This window comes from Protopterus annectens, chromosome 10.part0, assembly GCF_019279795.1.
Source record: "Protopterus annectens isolate FY-2018-M chromosome 10.part0, PAN1.0, whole genome shotgun sequence".
In the NCBI taxonomy this organism is placed as follows: Eukaryota; Metazoa; Chordata; order Ceratodontiformes; family Protopteridae; genus Protopterus; species Protopterus annectens.
In genome coordinates, this window is record NC_056744.1 from 1376540071 (window position 1) to 1376562341 (window position 22271).

The 22271-nt window shown below is 35.3% G+C and overlaps 1 pseudogene; it reads left to right on the top strand.

Moving 5' to 3' along the window:
• The window catches only part of LOC122814284, a 1664844-nt pseudogene that overhangs the window by 17639 nt on the left and 1624934 nt on the right, over window positions 1-22271 (top strand).

A 22271-nucleotide genomic window follows, 5' to 3' on the forward strand; every position in this document is an offset into this window, starting at 1 on the left:
CAGCTTATTTTCTTGACATTTTGCAAGTTATCTCTGCATGTTCAAGACTTCCACCTTCTACTATTAATACATAGATTTGCACAGATAATACTTTATACATTTCTGTTATTCTCAAGTACGGTACACTTTGGTTACATTCTTGAAGCTCAGTCATACCTCTCAACCTCTTAGAGCAAGACATGTGGACAAAGACACAAATAAAGGTGTGACAAAGGGCCACAAATAGTGACGCTTTTTAAATATTGCTCTTACAAACTTAGACATCTGATAGAATAAGAGGTTTTGCATTCGCGTGACTTTCCTGAAAGATATGACATCTGACATTCAAATGTGTGCTATTATTTTATGACTTCAGTCCTTAATGATTTGCCAGGAAAAACAAATGTCTGAGAAACTGACTAAAGATATGAGGCAAACATGTGCACATTCTGCAAAAATCTGGACAGTTGAGAGGTATGAGCTCAGTACATAACATAGAGTTCAGCACGCACTTCTGCACCAGTAGTTTAATATCCACATAACATATATTCTCTTAGATTTGTAAGACAGGCATATGAGTCATACTCATTTTCACCAATGACATATGATTATTTAGAAAATACCAGTTAGCTGGGCTGCCAGTGTCACTACTGTTTAAACTCCTATTTCACATGATTGCATCACACATCTGCATTCCATTACATGCTTAATTGTATGACATACATGGTATAGTGCTGTAGTCCTTTGGCAGAAGATATCCACTGGTAGTGTAATAAACAATTGCAGTCTGTCTTCATGAAGAAGGTGTCAGACCTGTTTACCATAAGCAGCAGCTTGCCTTTTATAGGTAATTCTCATGAACAGGTGATGCCCTATGCACCAATCTGTTGCTTTCATTTGCTAATTGCATCCAGAACAGCTGGGTTGCCTTTCCATTAGCCAATAGCATGGTAACACAGTGCTATAATCAAGGCCTTCATGTGGGCCTTGGCCCTTTTCCTTGCCTGTGGGGAGGACATTATCAAGGTGTGGCAGCTACAGCTTCACAGAAGGTAGGTGGAAGTGCTGTCCACTATTTGGATGGGTGTGTTATATCCACAGTTTTGCATACTATGGCTGGCCATTGGAAACAGACTTCCACATTCTTTAGCACTGTACTGTGTAAATGTGTGTTGGGGTGAGTGAGGAGACAGGCAGATGTGAATGTCATGCATCCTTTTCTATCTGACTGTGCATGTTGCTACAGTTGATGCTGGTCTATCAGCTGGCTATCTTTGTAGGGAGAGACTGTGACACATGTCCCTTAAAACCTCAACACCCCCAAGCCTTTATGTTTGGCTGTTGTATGAATGCCCTGCTCTAGGTGTTTGTGAGCAAGGTCAGGTCTGTAGCAGGTAGCTGGATGTACTGCTGCATATGTAGCAGGCTAGAGCTGCTGCATGCTGGCCAGGAGTCAGACTAGCGATTGTAAAGACATTGGGGGAGAGCAATCTGTTACTGTCAGTGAGGGTGCGGTGTCAGCTGTTGCGTCCCAGCATGGCCTGGTTGAGGGTGCCCACAACAGTCCAGGTGAAGAATGTGCATGTGGTGAATATGTTACATAATAGTAACATCCAGAGTGTGGTAGTCAACATTTACTACACATATTCATAATTGTGAGATGTGTCCCATCCTGCATGCCTTTAAAGTGCTACTGTGGGTGGCAGTGACTGCAGTAGGAGCAACTAGTTTCGCAGGACATTGTAGGGCTCAATTATTCCTATGTAGTATTGACACGTCTGCAGTTATCATGCCACACACTGGGCTGTGTGCCAGGACTGTGGGTATCTAAATGTGACAGATGCTAAAAATGTTACAGATAGAGCTACTGAACCATTAATCTGGCATGTGTATTTGTAAGACATATGTGCATGCATATGCTGTGTAACACAGGATTTGCATGGGCATGTGTGTTCCGATGGGTATGATGTTGACACAGAGCTGTCTGTCATGGTTTTGTAACCTCAATCTGCACTGCCTTACCAGTATGTGGGCACACAGGCTAGGTTTTATGACAAGCCTGCCATAAATAGGGGGCACAACTGTGGATATTCAGCAACAGTCTGTGCATTTGACAGCTCTACCTGATATTGTAAGCCTCCCGTACATCCACCAGCATTTATTTGCCTGTGTACTGGTTCTGTGCCTGCATCAGAGGCCCAACTACAATGTGATTTGTGCCACTATATATAGCAGTACTGTGTGACTGGCAATTAGGATATGTTTGTAAAAGCTGTCTTAGACTCCCAAGGTCAGTTGGCATGCTGATATGTTCTTCTGGCGATAGTTCTGAGAGTTCTGGGTTCAAACATTAGCAGTAATGTTTTCCCTGAAGTCACATCCCTGTAGTGCCTGATATCTTTACAAAAACATCAGTAGTGCCCTAGAACTTTTTGCTGTAGTGGTGTGTTGCTGTGACTCCCTAGATCAGGATGTTCAATAATTTGCATATCTGTCTTTTTTTCCTGTTACATGACTGTAATGCATGATATCTTTACAAAAGCATTGCTAAATCTTCATCATTGGTTTGGCTTAGTGGTGTGTTGTTCTGACTCAAGTGCCTAAAGTCCTGTTTTGGAGAATTGACTGTGATATTTTTTCCCTAATGTTCAATGACTCTAATGAATGCTATCTTTGAAAAAGCATTGCTAATTCACACAGGTGGTTTGGCATAGTGGTACATTGCTCTGACTCTAGTGCACAGCATCCTGAATTTGAGACTTGGAAGTGATGACTTTTTTCCCTAATGTTAAATGAAAGTAATGCATTATATATTTACAAAAGCATTAGCAGTTCTTGCAGCTCATTTGGTGTTGTGGTATGTTGCTGTGACTCTAGTATACAGTGTCTTGGGTTTGAGACTTAGCAGTGATAACCTTTTTCCCCTAATGTTAAATGACCATAACACATAATATATTTACAAATGATTTAGCAATTCTCACAGCTCAGTTCGTGTTGTGGTATGTTGCTGTGACTAGTATACAGGGTCCTGGGTTCAAGCCCTGATAGGGATGATTGTTTTGTTGCTGGGCAAAACAGTGGCTGAATGAGATAGTGTAATTAATGCAGTTTTAAACAGGTTTGCGTGGTTTGGCAAGATGCTAAGCAATGCCAAGAGATGCTTAGCTTCCCTTAGCTTTGCTTAGCGGCACTTACTCCTGCTTAAACCCAAGCTAATTCCAAAAAAAGAAAAGAAAAAAGGGGTAAATGATAAAAATGAAAGATTTAATTTAAAGATGTAAACTACAGGCTATTATTTCAGAGTCCTATTTCTGGCACGCAAATGATACAAAATGCCCCAACAGATATTCAAAATGCCCCAACAGGCATACAAAATACCATCATACTGTAACCATTGTCATAGCCAAGCACTTAAATGCAGTAATTTCTTTATTTCTATGCACAAAATATTTTAAGCAATTATGTAATTTTCCAGAAAAGGAGGACTCATATGAAGCAGAACCAAAAAGCTTAAGCAAATCTAACTTAAGAGCATCAGTCCCGGACTAATAAACATAACAGAAATGATATTCCAGGCATTCCATTTTACATGTACTATGTCTGATTCTGAAGTACCACAGATACTGATTTAACACAATGCATGTGTCTGGCACGCTGTCTGCTTATTATTTTTAGATTATTGTAATGCAAGCCCAAGCATTCTACCCTAGCTAAAAATGTTAATGTTATGTTTTTCATTTTCTTATAATTTTAGGTGCCCACAGGCAATATTGTCAAAAAATGGAACTGCAGTGGTCGTGCCAATGACACCCCCTGAAATACTACTACACTCAGACCTTTTGTTCTGGGAAAATGTTAAGAGTGCAAGAAATAAGAAAAATATAAACACTTATTACTAATAATATAAGTTTATTTCTTTTAAATATATATACACACAAACACACACTAATTCATCTCTTTATGGTCTTAAACACATTCAGGCCCTTTGTTAAGAAGAAGCACATCAACAGCTGTTTTAAATAAATGTGTCATGACTGCTTACTGCTGCTGTTATCTAGAAAGGTACAGTAAATATGATCACAAGAAAGTACACTAAAAGAAACATATGGTACATTAATCCTCAGTGTAGGTGTGTACCCTGCCCTGTCATAAAACTATAGAAATAAGTCCTGTCTTCCTGCTGGGATCAGCAAGGTATTCATCATCTTAGACATTTGTCTCCAACTTTTATTCAAGAGTGTGAAATCATTTTATGACTTAAAAAGCCATTTAGTTTGGGCTGCTATTTTGGGGTGGGGATAGAATTCAGAGCCTTCTGATCTTCCAGCATCAAATAAGGATAATTACCTATTTATCCAGCTCTTAACACTGTGTATAATCTCTTACAGAAAGGATGCAGAGTACACAAGAGATAAAAGTTGGTGCCATCTGAAGTGAGACTTCCCTGAAAAAGGCCCAAATGAATGTTTAACTAAATAATCTCATTATTGTTTTGGCAGATGTAGCCTGAAGCTAGCATGATTCACTGGGGTGTATTAAACCATTGCAGTATATAGTTAATTATTCACTCAGTATCCTCTTTATTCTTCCCTGTCTTCCTGTTAGGAGTTATGTGTTATACTATGTGTTAAGAACTTTGGCTTTATCTTTCATTAGGTAGAAAGTATTTTAAGAAAATATAAGTAAATATATGTTCCTGATTTGGGGCTTTCCCCCCAATTCTATGTTTGCTCTGTCCCTAATTCTGAACATAAAAGTTTAAATGTTTTAAGTGTGGTACTTTTCAGATACATTTAAATGCACTGATAAAATGGTCTTTTCTATATTTATCCAACTGGCCTTTTTTCCAGACATTAAAAAGAAAATGTCAAAAGAAGCTGGACACAAAGTATGTGTTTTCAGCTGATATATTAAATGCTTTCTTAAACTCCTAGCACTTAAGCGTTAGCTTTTTGTTAGAAGGCAAATATGCAGATTTCAATAGTGTGTACTTGAGCTGTTTAAAACAAATTTTACACAATCAATTTTTATTTAAGGGTAGATTAATGGAAGTAATTTCCATCTACTATTTGAGTATATTAACCATATTATGCTTTGGGATGCGAAGTTGGTTGTTACTTTAAGCTTTTACAACATGTGATTTTATTAATTGATTAATTGGAACGTGGTTTCACTATAAAACCACGTAAATGTATTGTATTTGGATCTGATGAAGGAAGAGCATTGACTATTCCGAAAGCGCTCATCTCACTTGTTTTTCGCCTTTTTTGCTTTTATATATATATATATATATATATATATATATATATATATATATATATACACACCGTGGATATAAAAGTGAACACACCCCTGGTACAGTGTTAGATTTTTGGGATATAAAAAATGTGACCACAATATATCATATTCCAATAAACTGATTGCATAAGTGTGCAGACCCTTAAACTAATACTTTGTAGAAGCACCTTTTGATTTAATTACAGCATTCAGTTTTCTTGGGAACACACCTGCCATCAATTAAAGATGCTGTAACAAAGACTGCTAGTACTTAATACATCAACAAAATCAGCAGGACTCACTTAATTTTACATGAAGGAATAACTGATTGCTGTAGTAGCTGAAATTAGATATCCTATTCATATGAGCCTAAACTAAGCATTATGGTCTCACTATGACAATACAGTTTGATTTCAGAAAAAATATATAGTTTTAGTCTGGTGGTAGAGGGACATATGCATCATAAATGAGGCATGTTGCTTACCATACTGAGACCTCATTTACAAAAAGGACTTGCTTTTTCTAGAGAAAAGGAAGCTGTAGATCAGTGTTAAATGCAGTGAAGGTGTAGATCAGTGTTAAATGCAGTGAAGCTGTAGATCAGTGTTAAATGCGATTTATTCCAGCTTTACATATTTGATCACCATAATATGCAGAAGACAAAGTACACCTTTGCTTTTGTTAAATATTCTGTTATTTGCATGCACACATTTCTGTTTGTCACCCATCTTGGATGACAAGATTCTCACTATCCTAACTGTATTCTTTATAAAATCCTGTAGTGTAGTACACATTTTCTATAAATATAAAGGTAAGAACGATAAGTTCCCAGGAAAGAAAAACAGGAAATTAAGATTTGGAAACAAAAGAAGACAGACTAAGAGCCATGCCACTTATTCAGCCTGTAGCTACACAAGCACAACACACAAAGACATAACTAAAGAAACTAAAAACTACCACTCTAACCCCTGATTGCTACCCCCTGAATTCATAAAAGCAGCTGCCATCTGAATAGCTTGTTCATACTTCCAACTTGGAAACAATCTTACATCACTCCAACCCACAAAGGAGGACCAGATTACCAAATCTTAAATTTCAGACTTGTTGAAATCCTCTCCCACATTAAAATACTCAAAAATGCATCAATATACAACTTCTCAACCACTTAAAAACAAAATAACCTATTCTCCCAGTACCAACACACTTTTTGAGCAGCCCACAGTTCTGATAGCAGTACTGTTATTTCTAAATACTAATAATACATGCAACATTAAATAAGCATAAACTAAGCACAGCAATCTACTTAGATCACTCAAAAGCCTTTGATATCCTGAGGTTAAAAAACTAGACACCGGTGATGCTACTCTCAAGTGGTTCAACAGCTGCCTCACTGACAGATCACAAGCTGTAGAATGGAAATATTCCTTTTCAACCTGTATCTCAACAACAGGAGTCTCACAGGGTTCCTTCCTTGGTACCTACTATTTTAATTTAATATTTCTGACTTGAAAATAACCAGTTCTAGGTAATAACAAATAAAACAGACTGTACACTTTCAATAAAACATTATTAAAACAGCCCTAATTGATGCACATGATAAAGCTGCCTTCCTGACTGTCTCAAAATTATCGGGCGATTCAGTGTCACATCAGTTTGGTTCAATAATAGACATCTGCATATTTACTCAAAGGACAAAAATAAGAACTCTTTCAACTCTAACGGTAGGATGCAGGCAAACTGCCATTCCAATTCTCCTGGAGACAGAGTTCATGTTTACTAGATCCACAGCAGTTTACATACAGGGAAGAATCTCAAGTTCTAAAAGTAATTCAGAGTGAAACAGTTATTTTCATTCAACATCCAGTGGGGTGCATGATGTATAAACATGCTAAATTAACAGGCAAAGATACTCCGCATCCACAAATAACCATAATCACAACCAACCAACTATTAAATAGGTTACCAATATACAATCAAAAAGGCAGTGTGCAAGGAAACAAACTAAAACAAAATGAAGCACACTAACAGAAGCATGAAACGTAATAGCCAGAAATATTCTCATGCCCAGACTAGAATGTCCTTTATACTACTAGCAATTAAAAAAAATCCATGAGCAGTTAAAAATAATGAATCTGCTGTACCAGCTGCCTTATGCATGAGTCACACAAAGAATTCATTCTAGGATTTCAGTTGTGTACAATAAAACCAAACTCTAATTTGTGGCAATGAATAGTAATAAAAATCTGAGCAGTTTCATGAATGACACCTTGAACATCTGGAACAGTAATTTCATGGCCTAATACGTAAAGGAAAATGAAAATGACACAAAATGTACTTATTTTTCTTGTACATTCGGATCTCATGCTGTCTGCCACACTGTCCAGAAGAAAAAAGTAATTAAATATTCTACGTTAACCACGAGCATGAAACAAAGCATGCACGTCTCCCCTTCTTGAGGTTAAAGGTAGTGTGAAAGTATTCCACAAAGGAAATTTTAGTTAGTGTCTAGAACATTACAACCCGGTACGTAATCATCTTCATAGCTGTCACTGAAACACAGGTTACATGAAAAGTGTGGCTGATAAACATCTATAGTGGTTGTAATAAACAAAATAAACTCTACATGTGTAGTCTAAACTATGTGCTGCAATCTACTAGTGAGTATGTTGTTAATTTATCTGATATGCAACTGTCTGAAGCACATATATCGGTACTATCTAAAGGTCTCAAATATATTCCTACTGTTCTTCCTCGGCTTCATATATTAAAGAGTGATATCTTTCGTTTTATGCGTAAGGTAAAACTTACATATTTTTTTTCTTTACAACGGTTTATGAATAGGGAAGATATGGAAGCTGATGGATATAGTAGTAGTTCTGAGGATAGTTTTTATTCCTGTTAGGGGAAAATGATGATCCTAATGCCTACTGTAAATTAAATACTGATAACATTCAAGTAAAAAGTGATTTTGTTCCACTATGTAATAATGAAAGTATACAAGGTTTTGAGAAATCATTAAACCATAATGTACAGGTCATTTTTGATAAATTTATAGATCAAAAGAAAACCAATGTGATATATAATTTGGATCTGAAACAATGGCGTGCATTGAGGGAACTAAGTAGTAATACACAAATGGTATTTAAACCAGCCGATAAAGGTGGAAAATTAGTTATGATGCACTATACCCAGTATTTGTCTATGTGTTATGAACATCTGAATGATAGAAATGTATATCAATGTATAGATACAACTGAGTATGATACATCTCAAAAAGTATATTGTGATTTGGTGCAAAAAGGCAAAAGACTACATTATTTTTCAGTTAAGGATGCCACTGATAAGTTGGCTATAAAAAATCCTCGAATGCCATGTTTTTACTGTTTGCCCAAAATCCATAAAGATTTATTAAATCCACCTGGACGGCCAATTGTTTCGGCCAGTGGGGGTTTTTTGAACAATATTTCGTGTTTATTACATGAGATTTTACTTCCATTGGTTAAAAAATTACCTTCTTATGTGAAAGATGTTTTTCAATTTCTTACAAAGGTTTATCAAACCAGATGGAATGAACAAATGTTTTTTGTAGTAATTGACGTAGTTAGTCTTTACACTAGTATTAAACACCTTGAAGGTATTAGAGCTGTGAAATATTTTCTAGGTGAAAGTCCTATGGCTGAATATATTACTGAATTAATGATGATGTGCCTTCAAAATAATATATTTGAATTTGATGGCCAGTTATATAGGCAGTTACAAGGAACAGCAATGGGGGCTGCCTTTGCCCCCTGTTATGCTAACATCTATATGGGTTTATTTGAATATGAATATATCTATACTAATCAATATTTTCGTACACACGTTATACATTATTATAGATACATAGACGATCTTATTTTTATTTGCAAAGGTGGTGAAAATTTGGTAGATCAATTTATTAGGCAAATTAACACTAATAATGTAGGAATAAGATTTGATGGATTACAACAAGGTAAAAAAGTACATTTTTTAGATGTAGAATTAACAGGTGATAGTCATCAAAGGAAGGTAATTTCAAATATATATAGAAAATTTCCTGGCAGTAATAATATATTACAGGGTGAAAGTTTTCATCCAGGGCACACTATGAAATCTATTCCATATACGGAATTTAATAGAATAAATAGGTTATGTAGTGAAAAAATAGATAGAAATAAGGAACTGAAAGAGAGTTTTATAAGATTTAAAGAGAGAGGATATGATGAAGTATATCTTAAAGAAAGTTTAAATAAAGTATTAAGTAGTATGTCACCCAAATGTGGTCGGATATGGTATAATAATCATAAAAAGAATGAGCAGAATAATAATATTTACTTTACGACTACTTATTCAGTTATATCTGATGAAATCATAGATATGGTGAAATCTGGTTGGAATGTTATAAAGAGAGAAGTAGAATGTTTACAAAATAAGAAGTTATTATTTTCTTTTAATAGGGGTAGAAATATCAAAGATTTTATTGTACATAGTAGGTTTCATAGACCAAAACTGGAAATAATGGGAAGAATAATGGAAAAAGGGACAGTGACATGTGGTAAATGTAGTATTTGTAGTTTTGTGGCAAAAAAATTTGATAATATTAATAATAAGTGTTTTGAAACTAATGATAGTTTTACATGTAATAGTCAAAGAGTGATATACTCTATTAAATGCACTTGTAATAAATTCTACATAGGGGAAACAAAAAGAAGTTTTGCCTGTAGAATAAAAGAACATATAAGGGACATTAAAAACTACAAATTATCTAGTCCAGTTGCAGTACATTTTAATGAAGTACATAATGGGAGCTTGGAAGGTTTCCAGGTTACAATTTTAGATAGAATAATATGTAAAAAGTTTATGACAGATGAACAAGTGAAACAATTGTTAAGAAAAAAAGAGGCATTTTTGATTTTAAAATTCAATACTATGTATCCTGTTGGTTTGAATCAAGAATGCTTTTGGAAAAGTTTTGTATAAGTGAGTTAGAATTGTGCTTTATGTTTTAATAAGGTTCAATCAACTGTGTAATGAGAACTATTAGTCTATTATTCAATTAAGTATATGTATATATAAACTGTGAGTCTTTTTTCATTTGATGTACTCTGTTAAAGGCTTGTTGGCCGAGGCGCTAGAGATTTTTTTACTACTGCTTGCTGAATAAATTTTCCTTCCTTGGAATTGCTGCATTGCTGTTGCTGTGGTTTTTACCATTATGTGCTGCAATCTGATGCACTGCTGACAGAATCTTGGCTTAGTAGATTGCCAGCATTCTTAGAGGTAGAAACATTGTATAGCTGTGAGAAAGCTGTGTAAGCCTTCTGAAATGTAATTCACACAGTTTGGCGGGATCTCTTGTAACTGCAGTACTTAACCTTTCTCAAATAACAGCAGTCGAGTACCTTTCACTGCTACACCAATGGCTGCATACAGCTCTTGGCCAGTAGCCATACTACCAGTTTTTGCAGAGATGCTTTGTAAATACACCAGCCAAAGCTTTGATATGTACCAATGCGTATTCCTCTTTCTTATGGTCAGCATTGTTTTACTATGAAGAGTCCCATCCTGATGCCCAGTAACTACATGCTTACAGGTTTCAAGATTTGCTTATGCAGGCCTCATTTGCTTTTATTCCACTGCCTTTGACATAAACAAGTGAGTTGAGCTACTAAATGTATTGTCTGCTATTGTCTTTGATCAGGTTTCATTTGATTCATTTTATCTCAGTAAAAGGATACTGTAGGTCAAGCTTTGGATTTCATTATTGCAAACAATTATACCTACAGTAACTATGACTGGACAGCTACATTAGCCTCTATTTATTTTAACTCTATCATTACAGCTGCCCAATTTGTTTTCTATACTCAGCATTGATACTTTTGTTATTTGCGAATCAAAAATATCCAAAAACAAAACACAATCCCTGGACTTCTCAAATATCTCTTACTGTCTTTACAAACTTAAAGTCCAGTAGATTTACTTGGGTTAGAAATAAGCAAATTATACCAGGGAACATTTAAAGCAATCCATATTAACTTTTGATACAGCAACTACATTCTAAAATTAACCACATATTATAATACTCTTGTAAGAACTCCATCATCATATGTCTGAGGAAGACAGCAACTAAATTCTAAAATTAACCACATATTATAATACTCTTGTAAGAACTCCATCACCATATGTCTCAGGAAGACAGCAACAGCAACTAAATTCTAAAATTAACCACATATTATAATACTCTTGTAAGAACTCCATCATCATATGTCTCAGGAAGACAGCAACTAAATTCTAAAATTAACCACATATTCATCATATGTCTCAGGAAGCAACAACTAAAAATTCTAAAATTAACATTATAATACTCTTGTAAGAACTCCATCATCATATGTCTCAGGAAGACAGCAACTAAATTCTAAAATTAACCACATATTATAATACTCTTGTAAGAACTCCATCATCATATGTCTCAGGAAGACAGCAACTAAATTCTAAAATTAACCACATATTATAATACTCTTGTAAGAACTCCATCATCATATGTCTCAGGAAGACAGCAACTAAATTCTAAAATTAACCACATATTATAATACTCTTGTAAGAACTCCATCATCATATGTCTCAGGAAGACAGCAACTAAATTCTAAAATTAACCACATATTATAATACTCTTGTAAGAGCTCCATCATCATATGTCTCAGGAAGACAGCAACTAAATTCTAAAATTAACCACATATTATAATACTCTTGTAAGAACTCCATCATCATATGTCTCAGGAAGACAGCAACTAAATTCTAAAATTAACCACATATTATAATACTCTTGTAAGAACTCCATCATCATATGTCTCAGGAAGACACCAACTAAATTCTAAAATTAACCACATATTATAATACTCTTGTAAGAACTCCATCATCATGTGTCTCAGGAAGGCAGCTTATCAATAGCAAAATTAGTAGTTTTGTTATAAACTGGTGATATCACTCTTTGTTAGGTTATGCATGAGTAAACATGCACACAATTTGCAAATTGTTATTAAAATATGCAGACTTATGATCATAACACCATGTTATGAACATTATTGTGACACCATCAGAAGAGCAACTTTGTCATCCCTGAAAGAAAGAGTAGTTCATCTAAGATGCAGGCAACTTGCAAATTACTGTGCCCTGCCCTTTACCCGAATTATCAGAAATATTCCCATATGAGAAAATATTTCCTTAGCTCACTATAAATATGGTTATAGTACTATAAGGGCCAATAAACCAGGTTAATAAAATTATGTTTGGTATTTAGGAACTACCACAGAGTAAGACAACCCAGCGGTCTTAAATGCATTAGTACCTTTTAAATGAAGCTAAATATGAGAAGCTTGTCAGAGTTCTGAATGCCTCATCACAGAAGAGGAATAAATGCTGCTTGACACTGTTTAAGCATATACTTTAATGTAACTTCAGTTAAAAATAGTACACTACTAGTCTGGCTTTTATACATTTAATATGTAAGTTATACATCTTAGGGAAATCATCTGGAAGATATTTTCTTAGCTAGGCATTAACTTGCGTTACATTTCACAACCCTTATATCCACAAAAAACAAAACTTCAATTGCTTGTCAATATAGCTTTTTCTACCTAAAACAAAACGAAGCACACTAATACCAATTCCGGATGGAAAAATGGCCCCATGAAGTCCGAAAGAGAAGATAACTCACTTGATTAATAATCAAGTGAGTTATCTTTGGACTTCATTGTGTGGTCGTTTTTCATTCCAGAATTGGTATTAGTGTGCTTTGTTTTGTTTCAGGTTACCATTTGTTATTTACAGCAGTAGGTGTATAAGAGTTGCAGCAAAAAAAAAAAAAAAAGGGTACAAAGCCGATTCCAGCACCTACTTCAGTTAGTTTATGTATCTCATCTTCCTCTCTGCTCTCTCACTGCAGTCAGTGCAAGCCCTTAGCCGCCCAAGTCAAAAGAAATAAACTTTTATCAAGCAGTAAAGCACCACCAATGACAACGCCACTGAATCCAACGGTCCCAACCTCTTGAACAAGACAAGTGCAGTACTACTGTGCTAGTGCTACTTATTGTTTCTCACTCTCTTTTTTGAGAAGAGAGCAAGAACCAATCAGTAGCAATCCAGCCATCCATGTGACATACGTGCCTGTGGATGTGGCAGTCCAAACCCCCTTCTAATTTACGGTGCGGTTAAACCGCTTAGACTTCTGGGCATCACACTGATGCTTTTTCTTTAATCTGGACTGCCTTTTACAGCAGTCAGATACTAGATGCTATGCTGTTAAAAAAAAAAAAATGGAACTCGACTAGCATGCACAGTTCGAGTTCCAGGACTTTGTGGACTTGTCATACTGTGTTGTGTAGGTTAGAAAACGCGCAATAAAGGAAATATCAAAAAAATATATATATATATATATATATATATATATATATATATATATATATATATATATATATATATATATATATATATATATATATATATATATATATATATATATATATATATATATATATATATATATATATATATATATATATATATATATATATATATATATATATATATATATATATATATATATATTTTTTTTTTTATGGCAAATGAAATGTCAACTACACTTCCATCTTTTTCCTGGGAGGGCTGCAGTCCTGCAGTCCGATAGCACGAGCTGCCCCTGGATAAAAAATGCATGTCAGTTATTACTTTCACAGTAGCAAGCACAGTATACTTTATTAACAGATTCATTCCTACACAATATTAATCCAGTATTGGCTTCCTTTCATCAATAGTAGCTTGTTTGCTGCTTTCATCTGTATTACACAGTAACTTGCATTAGTTAGTTATATGAATGTTGGTGTAACAACATATTTATTCAGTACACTCAGAACACACTATACCTAATAGCAGTAAAAAATTACACTTTCTTATTTATTGGACTATATATATTGCAAGTTATATCTGTACTCACCACACTGTTGGCACAGCCTCGCTTGTACTCCATGGGCCTCCACATTATGAGCACTCTCCTCTGCAGCTGTGGGGAGAAAACACACCATTATGCATTCCTGTCTATCAGATATTCATACTATAATTTGATAAATCACCAATAGCTATACTTACAAACTTCTGGGGTATTCCTGTCCCGAGCATCTTAGATCCACTGGGCCAAGAGTGCCCCTTCCTCCAGTTCAGGTCATCATAATGATGACAGACCTGCTCACCAGTGTGTGGGATGCCAGTGGCATTGGTGAGCTCTAATGCCAGACAGTCCCAGGCCTCAGACTTATAATTTGAGCCCTGGTACTGGCTCTGCAGCAGTCTGATGTCATGATTCTTTACAAGGAGCCTAGCCATGATACTGGACTCCAACATGTTCCAGCACTGCGCCTGAAAGTGCACTCCTTCACCAGCACCTGACATAGCTCCTACAGGGATCAAACTCTAATAGGTTCTGCCTGTATTCTTGTTGGTGCAGTTTAAATAAGGCCATATTCCTGCCCTTTGCCATCAGTGGACCATTTTCAAAAATGCTGAGCAAAGCTCAGCAGTGTACAAACCCGCTAAGGTGAGTTGAGCAGTCCTTAAAGTGGCAAATGTTTGCCAGTACTTAGCAGTGCACAAATTTGCTTAGCTGAGCTGAGTACTGCTTAGAATGGGACTTCTTAGCAATGCTCAAACCAGCTAAGCAGCACTAAGCATTCTAAGTATTGCTCAGACAGGTCCTGTTCAAGCATTGCTTAGCTTGGCTTAGCAGTGCTTAGCAAAACTGAGCTAAGGGCAAACAAAAGTTCTCATTTAAAAAAAGTCAGAATTGCAGTTTAATTACTCATTACTGATACATTATTATTAAGTGTTTATATTTTACTTTACATGACCTCCCCCCAAGTGCTTTTATTACATTACCTTGGGGTGTGACTGTACTGTATGGGACACTTGTGTTTAAATGGGGGTTTTCACCTCATATCTCCACTGACACTGGGACTTTAGACCACCTACACTTCTCGAGTTAAAAAATATTAATTACTACATCATTAAATAAAATTAAAAAAAATATAAAAATGTTTTCCCATGTAAAAGCTGAATAGGCTGTCTTGGCATTCAAACCGTGCAACTACAGCATGCAAAACCGTGACCATGACCACTCAGCTAGGAACATTTTAGCTAAACATTTCTATATAGCTCTTCATTACATTTAAGCACTGCTGAACAAAGCACCGCCCCTCGCAAACCCACTCAGGTATGCTTAAACTTTAAATAAAAAGTAATATAAAAAAAGATACATTAATTTAAAATTAAACTATTAGACTTCACATTATTAAATAAGTGTTTAGGGACACTTTCTTTCTTGTTTTAGTGCTGTGCAGCACTGTTACAATGCAGGCGGTGTGTTACAGATACTGTAACACGCAACCTACATGACTTTACTTCACACTCCTCATGTAATCCTCTCAACTGTACAGATTTTCACATGATGTCCAGATTTGTGCCTCATATTTTTGGTCCATTTGTCATTAAATTGTGTTTCTCTGGAAAATCAGCGTCAAATCATTAAAGACTGAAGTTAGAACATAATGACAGGCATTTGAGTTTCAGATGTCATACTCTTCAGAAAATCCAAGCCAATGCAAAATCTGTCATTCTATCAACTTTCTAAGTTTGTAAAAGCAATATTTTAAAAAGTCCCTATTTTTGGGCTTTTGTCCCACTTTTAATAATGCCTTTGTCTAGATTTCTTGCTCTAGGAGGTTGAAAGGTATGAAGTGTCCAAGGACACTTTCTTTAATGTAAAGTGCCATGCGGCACTTTCACAATGCAGGGGGTATGTTACAGTACCTGTCACATACACCCTGCATTACACTTACTTCACATTCATCATTTCAGTGTCTGCAGACTGTTTTCTATTGTAAGGTGCTGTACAGTACTTTGTCAGTGCAGGGGGGCATGTTACAGATCTGTGAGCACTACTGTAACATGCCCCCTGCACTGATTCAGTATCCATGTACATGGCTCCATCTCAGTAACGTGCCTCCATTAATATGCAAGGCGCGATGCTGAAAGGGAAATGTTGACACAGACACCATTCTTTCCGTGTAGGAATAACAGTATTCCTACACGGAGTTTATTAAATCTGGGGGATCATCTTTTAGCCATGTTTCTGTCAAAGCTAGATCATATTTTTTTTATGAATAGAAGCCTTAAGTAGTTTGCATTTATTCTTAATTTTATTGATGTTGTTCAGACCTGCTTTTCTAGTTCATACTTTATATCCTCTGTTTACTTGTTAAAGTCTGGGACAGTATTTGAGTTTCTGGGTTCATGTGCATGTCATCCAACAATATTAGTCTAATCTAATTGTATAGAGGCATCATTTTTGTATTACCGGGAGTGATACAGAATCCCACAGCCTGTCACACTGAAGCTTAGAATTATGAGCCCAAAATCCAGAAACTAAAATACCTATAGCAGAATAGCCTGACAATACTGAGTTTGTGCCTGAAAATAATTTTTTGAAGAATGTAACTCTACTACAACAGTTGACAACAGTTGACATTTCTACAGAAGAACCTCTCTACTGTCTCTTACTGTGTTACTTAATTGTTTTTACACTGATGGCAAATAGCCGTAGAGATTAGGAGAATAATCAGAATTATCTGTGTATTACAAGTAACCAAGACCATGAGCTGCGGTGGTGGTGCTGCGGTAGCATTGTCGCCTCACAGTAAGACGTCCTGTTCGATTCTCAGCTAAAGCATCTTCTGTGTGGAAACATGCGTGAATGGGCATACCTTCGTTGAAGGTTGTGCATCAGGGCTGGCAACTCGGTACGTAAAAATGTACTACCAATCATTAGCAGACCGGAGTTCCACTGTGGTGACCCCTAACCGGGAAAAGCCAAAAGATACAACAACAACAAGTAACCAAGACCATGCAGTCCACCACATGTATCTGGCAGGGGTCTTGCCCCCTACCTAAACATGGATTTATATATTTGTGATATTGACAATGTCAGTACTATACCAACTTTATGTTCCATGTTTGTGATCATTAATAACGATCCATTCAGGATATTGTTCTCTTGGTATTTTTAGTTTCAGGACTTTTATCCTGGGAATTTCTAATTCACTGAAGTTAATTCTGTAGCACTTCCAGCTCACATCTGTAGTGAGTTCAAAGTAAGGAATGAAATGAATTTCAGGAAGAATCAGTGTTGCAAAAAAAAAAACAGAATTTAGCACAGAGCTTTTAACAGTTGCCTCAGAGCTCTTGATTCACCAGTTTGATTCTTAGCTGGGGTATGAAGACAGAGCATTCTTGTTGTGTCCATGTGGGGTTTTAGTACAAACTCTGGTTTCTGCCACATCCCAAAAATGTTTAACAAATAAACTGACATGCCTCCAAATTGTCCATGGATGTTAAGTGCTCTGAGTTAGCTAGCTTGTTTTGTGTCATTAACAGTAGAATAGAGTCTGGTTCCCCATAGACCCAGACATGGATTAAGCAGGTAATAGGAGTATGGCTGACTGAATGAATGAATTAATTAATTAAAATAATGACTGAATTCTACATCCAAGGCAGTTATAATAAAGATAGTCTGTCAAAGACAAGACTGTTGTGCTTCTGTGGGTTACCCATGTTTAAATAAATGTTCTTATATATGTTTTGGAAACTAAAAACTACAAAAACTACAACGACAAATTCTTTTACACAATTGAACTTTGCTAACTTATACTGTCTTTGCTAGTAATTATATCGATTTTTTTGGAAACTAAGACTGTTTGTTTATATTACTAAACTTTATCTACTTAAATTATTTTGGTAGAAAACCTAGGTGGATGGTACAACTTACCGATGTAGATGATTAAGCTTCACTTTCGTTTAAATGCTATAAATTTTATCTCTGAAACATGTTCATATTGTATAATGTGTTGTAAAAGTTGACTGATTACTACACCATAAAAACGTGTCAAAAATGTGACATTGATGAACTGTTTATGATATTGCTCTGACAGCTTTTAACGTGACCAGTATACATAGCAGTAACAGTTCCTTTACAAATTGTTTTGCTTTAGGCCATCAAGGTATTTGTTCTTCTGTAAGATGTACAATGCTCTCTGTAATGCATCTCACTGTGCTTCTGGCTCTTTATCTGTTTCCTACAGTCAGTAGTTCCAATGTGATATTCAGAAATAATGGCTATGAAAATGTGGTTGTTGCAATCCATCCTGAAGTATCAGAAAATGATGATATAATCACAAAACTACAGGTACGTATTGCTATTATTAATTTTATGTAATGCTGGGACTGTGATGTATTGTGTTTGCTTGGTATCCATGTAAATGGAATGGAAATAAAGACAAATAAGTTGAAGCATTATTTTTCAATAAGGTTAGCAATAAGCTACTAGTGCATTCTTGATCAGTTTGGTTATTACGGTAAGTGCTGATTAAAGTAATTTAAAATATGAACTGCATTCCAATATACACACACACACACACACACACACACACACACACACACACACACACACACACACACACACACACACACATATAGAATGTCTCCATAACTCTTTTTATACTAACACATCTCACTCACACACACACACACACACACACACACACACACACACACACACACACACACACACACACACACACACACACACACACACACACACACACACACACACACACACACAATATCTCCTTAACTCTTTTTATACTAACACATCTCACACAAATACTCACACACACACACACACACACACACACACACACACACACACACACACACACACACACACACACACACACACAAAATTACTCCTTTACTCCTTATACATTAGTTAATCTGTATTTTATATGTTTAGGTTGTTTCCAAATATCAGTAATATATTTTAATGGGCCACGCATGGATAGCAATACTAACAGAAAGAAACACATAACACATCAATACCAAACTAAGTAAGGAAACACTGCTGGTATTTGCACAACTTTTAGAATGGGTAGAAGGCTGGAAAGATAGGGGTCTGAAATCAAAAAGTAGAGCTAAAAAGGATCAAGAACATACAGATTGCTGGAGCACCACAAAGCTTGCCAACTCTGTGGAGACAGTAAAGCCCTAGACACCACATTTTGTTGTAAGTAAAGTTTCATATTAGTCTCTTAACTCTTTGTCTCAGACTCCTTTATATGGAGTCAAGTAATTAATATTTCTGATATTCTATGATACTGTTTAGTACATCACATGAAGAGCTATGATTTTCTTTTCATCCCATCATTTTAAAACACATTTAATGCTACCATTTTCTGAAAATGCTGCTATATCACCTTAACCAAATATGTACGTGTTAATGTTAAAATTATTTGAAATATTTGCAGTCATTTCTATTTAAATGTCATACAAAAAGCACAGTTAAAGTAATTAATTTTCTTTGCTGTTTACAGTACATCTATCGAGTCTTTCACATTTACAGAAATAGAAAATTAACATAACCATTGCAATTAGTTTCTCAGATGTTACACGGATATTTTCCGTAGCCAATTACCATACCTAGTTTTTCAAATATTTCCTAATGTACTGTCAGAGCTGAGATCATAAAAACTTACCGAAGAAGTGCATGGGGTTTCTCTGGGTGGTAAGAAGAACGGATTGATACTTATAGCTTCATAGGTTCTTCCAAGCTTACAGCCAAAAGAGACAATCAGGAAGCTCAACCACTTCACCCAGTACTGTTGAGAAACTAGGAGTGCCCCCATTAAGCAGAATTTTCCACATACTCCATCCAGTCATCCAGATTGGTTTTAGAGGTTGCTAGGGAAATATTCTGCTTAATACAAAAGAGCAGTCTATTTCAGAAATGGGATATACTTTGGCTTAGGTATGTATTGTGCCATCCAGTCTTGTTAATGTGATAGTGCAGGTTTAGGTCTCTAGAAGAATTGATTGTTTTATACCTTGTTATGTTTAGATGAAGGATTTCATAGAGTGCTGAGTCATCCATAGCTTTCAACAATAATAAAGGGGCAACATGTATGATATGGTGGTTGGAAGAATCAGACTACATCATCAGTGCAAGTGCAGGATGTGTATCAGTGGCTATGGCATGCACCAATGGGAAAACATCAGAAGTGTTGTTTTTTTTGCAGTCTACATTGTTAATGGGGAATATTTGCATAATGTAATTATTATTTAAAATATCATACTCAAAAATCAATTTAAAGCTTCATATGAAAGCTTGCCTGATGACAAGAATACCTGTAATTGAAACTTACAGTGTAATTTGTACAATTATGTAACTGTTGCAAGTATTAGAAGTTAATCACACACTTTTTTATGAATAGTTGCATTATTCTACTATTTGGTAAATACCTTAGTAATCACGTACTGTGTAATGGCTGGTTTCTTCTAGTTTAGCATAGAGAGATTCCAAAATAAGAAGAGGCAGGGCAAGATAGGAAAAACTATGGTTTGTGAATTGAAGTTAAGTTCTAGATGTAATTTAGGGACAAAAGATTATGAGTTACAGTCTGAAGTGCATTGGAAGGATTGGCTGGTAAGGTCAGGGAATACGTTTAGCTTGAGTAGTTTGTAAATTAATAGGTCAAGTAGGTGTTTGGGTCTGTATAAGATAAGCTGTAATTTATTATTTTTTGAGTAGTAAGCAATGGTGTTCTCTGAGGAGTAATAATGACGAACTGGCATATGAGGCTGATGGTAATTTGAAGGTTAGTTAACTTCTTTTTGGAGGTGGATAAGATTTTGTGTAATCAATATTCTAGATGGGTTTGGAGAACATCTTTTCCTAGTGTCATTCTTCCTGGTGGGGATAAAAAGTGGAACATTTTCATTCACCAGAAAAAAAAATAATTCATTTAGTTTGCCTTTAGCTTTAGTAATTTCTACATGATGATTGAATTAAATACTATAATTCACTGTCTATCTATCTATCTATCTATCTATCTATCTATCTATCTATCTATCTATCTAATATATCCTATATTGATCAGGTTAATCCCACTATAACGGTGGCCTCTTTTTAGGGAGAAGTTGGGGGAAATTCATTTTGTCTGTAATGGTTTTTAGTTATTACAGAAGATTTTTCAGTCATGAGTTAATGTTTTTATTTGGCTCTCCCAAAAATACTTTTTCTGTTTTGTAGCCAGTTGGAGAGATATTGGAGGTCTTGCTCTGTCTGCATGTGTTAAGATCTTTAAATCATCATGTTATCAGCATACAAAGTGATTTGGAATATGGGGAGAGCAGCTGGTAGTTTATTTATTAAACTGTGAGAACAGTACGTGAGCTAAGAATTTATACTTTGTTTAACTTATTTGGGCTGTGAGGTTTTGATTGATTAAAAATTATTGAACCAGTGAAGACCAGTAATTCTTGTTGTAATATCATAATGATATAATTCTGGGATTTACTATCTTACAGGCTCTTGTAGGGTCTCTGTCTCTCTCTCTCTCTATATATATATATATATACATATATATATATATATATATATATATATATATATATATATATATATATATATATATATATATGTGATCTGTACAGATTATATATATGTATATATATATATATATATATATATATATATATATATATATATATATATATATATATACACATATATATATTGAACCTAAGTGGTATTTATCCATGTTGAGTAGGATGCCATCTGTAAGGGTGCAAAAGGTGGGCACTGTGTTTCTTCCTTATCAGCATGCATGTATATGTGAGAGAGCATTGTGTTTTGGATATATTTGCTTAGATGCAAATAAACTAGTTTTTCCAAAAAAAAAATGCTGCCCAGGTTCCTTATTCCTAGATTAACCCCTAGAATACTAGATTAAGTCTGGGGGTTAAAGAACATAGTTGGTAGACCCAGAGTGGAAATGTATTTCCACCCAGGCTAGTAACCATGAAGGATAGGAGGGACAAGAAAAAAAAGAGTGAAAAAATTG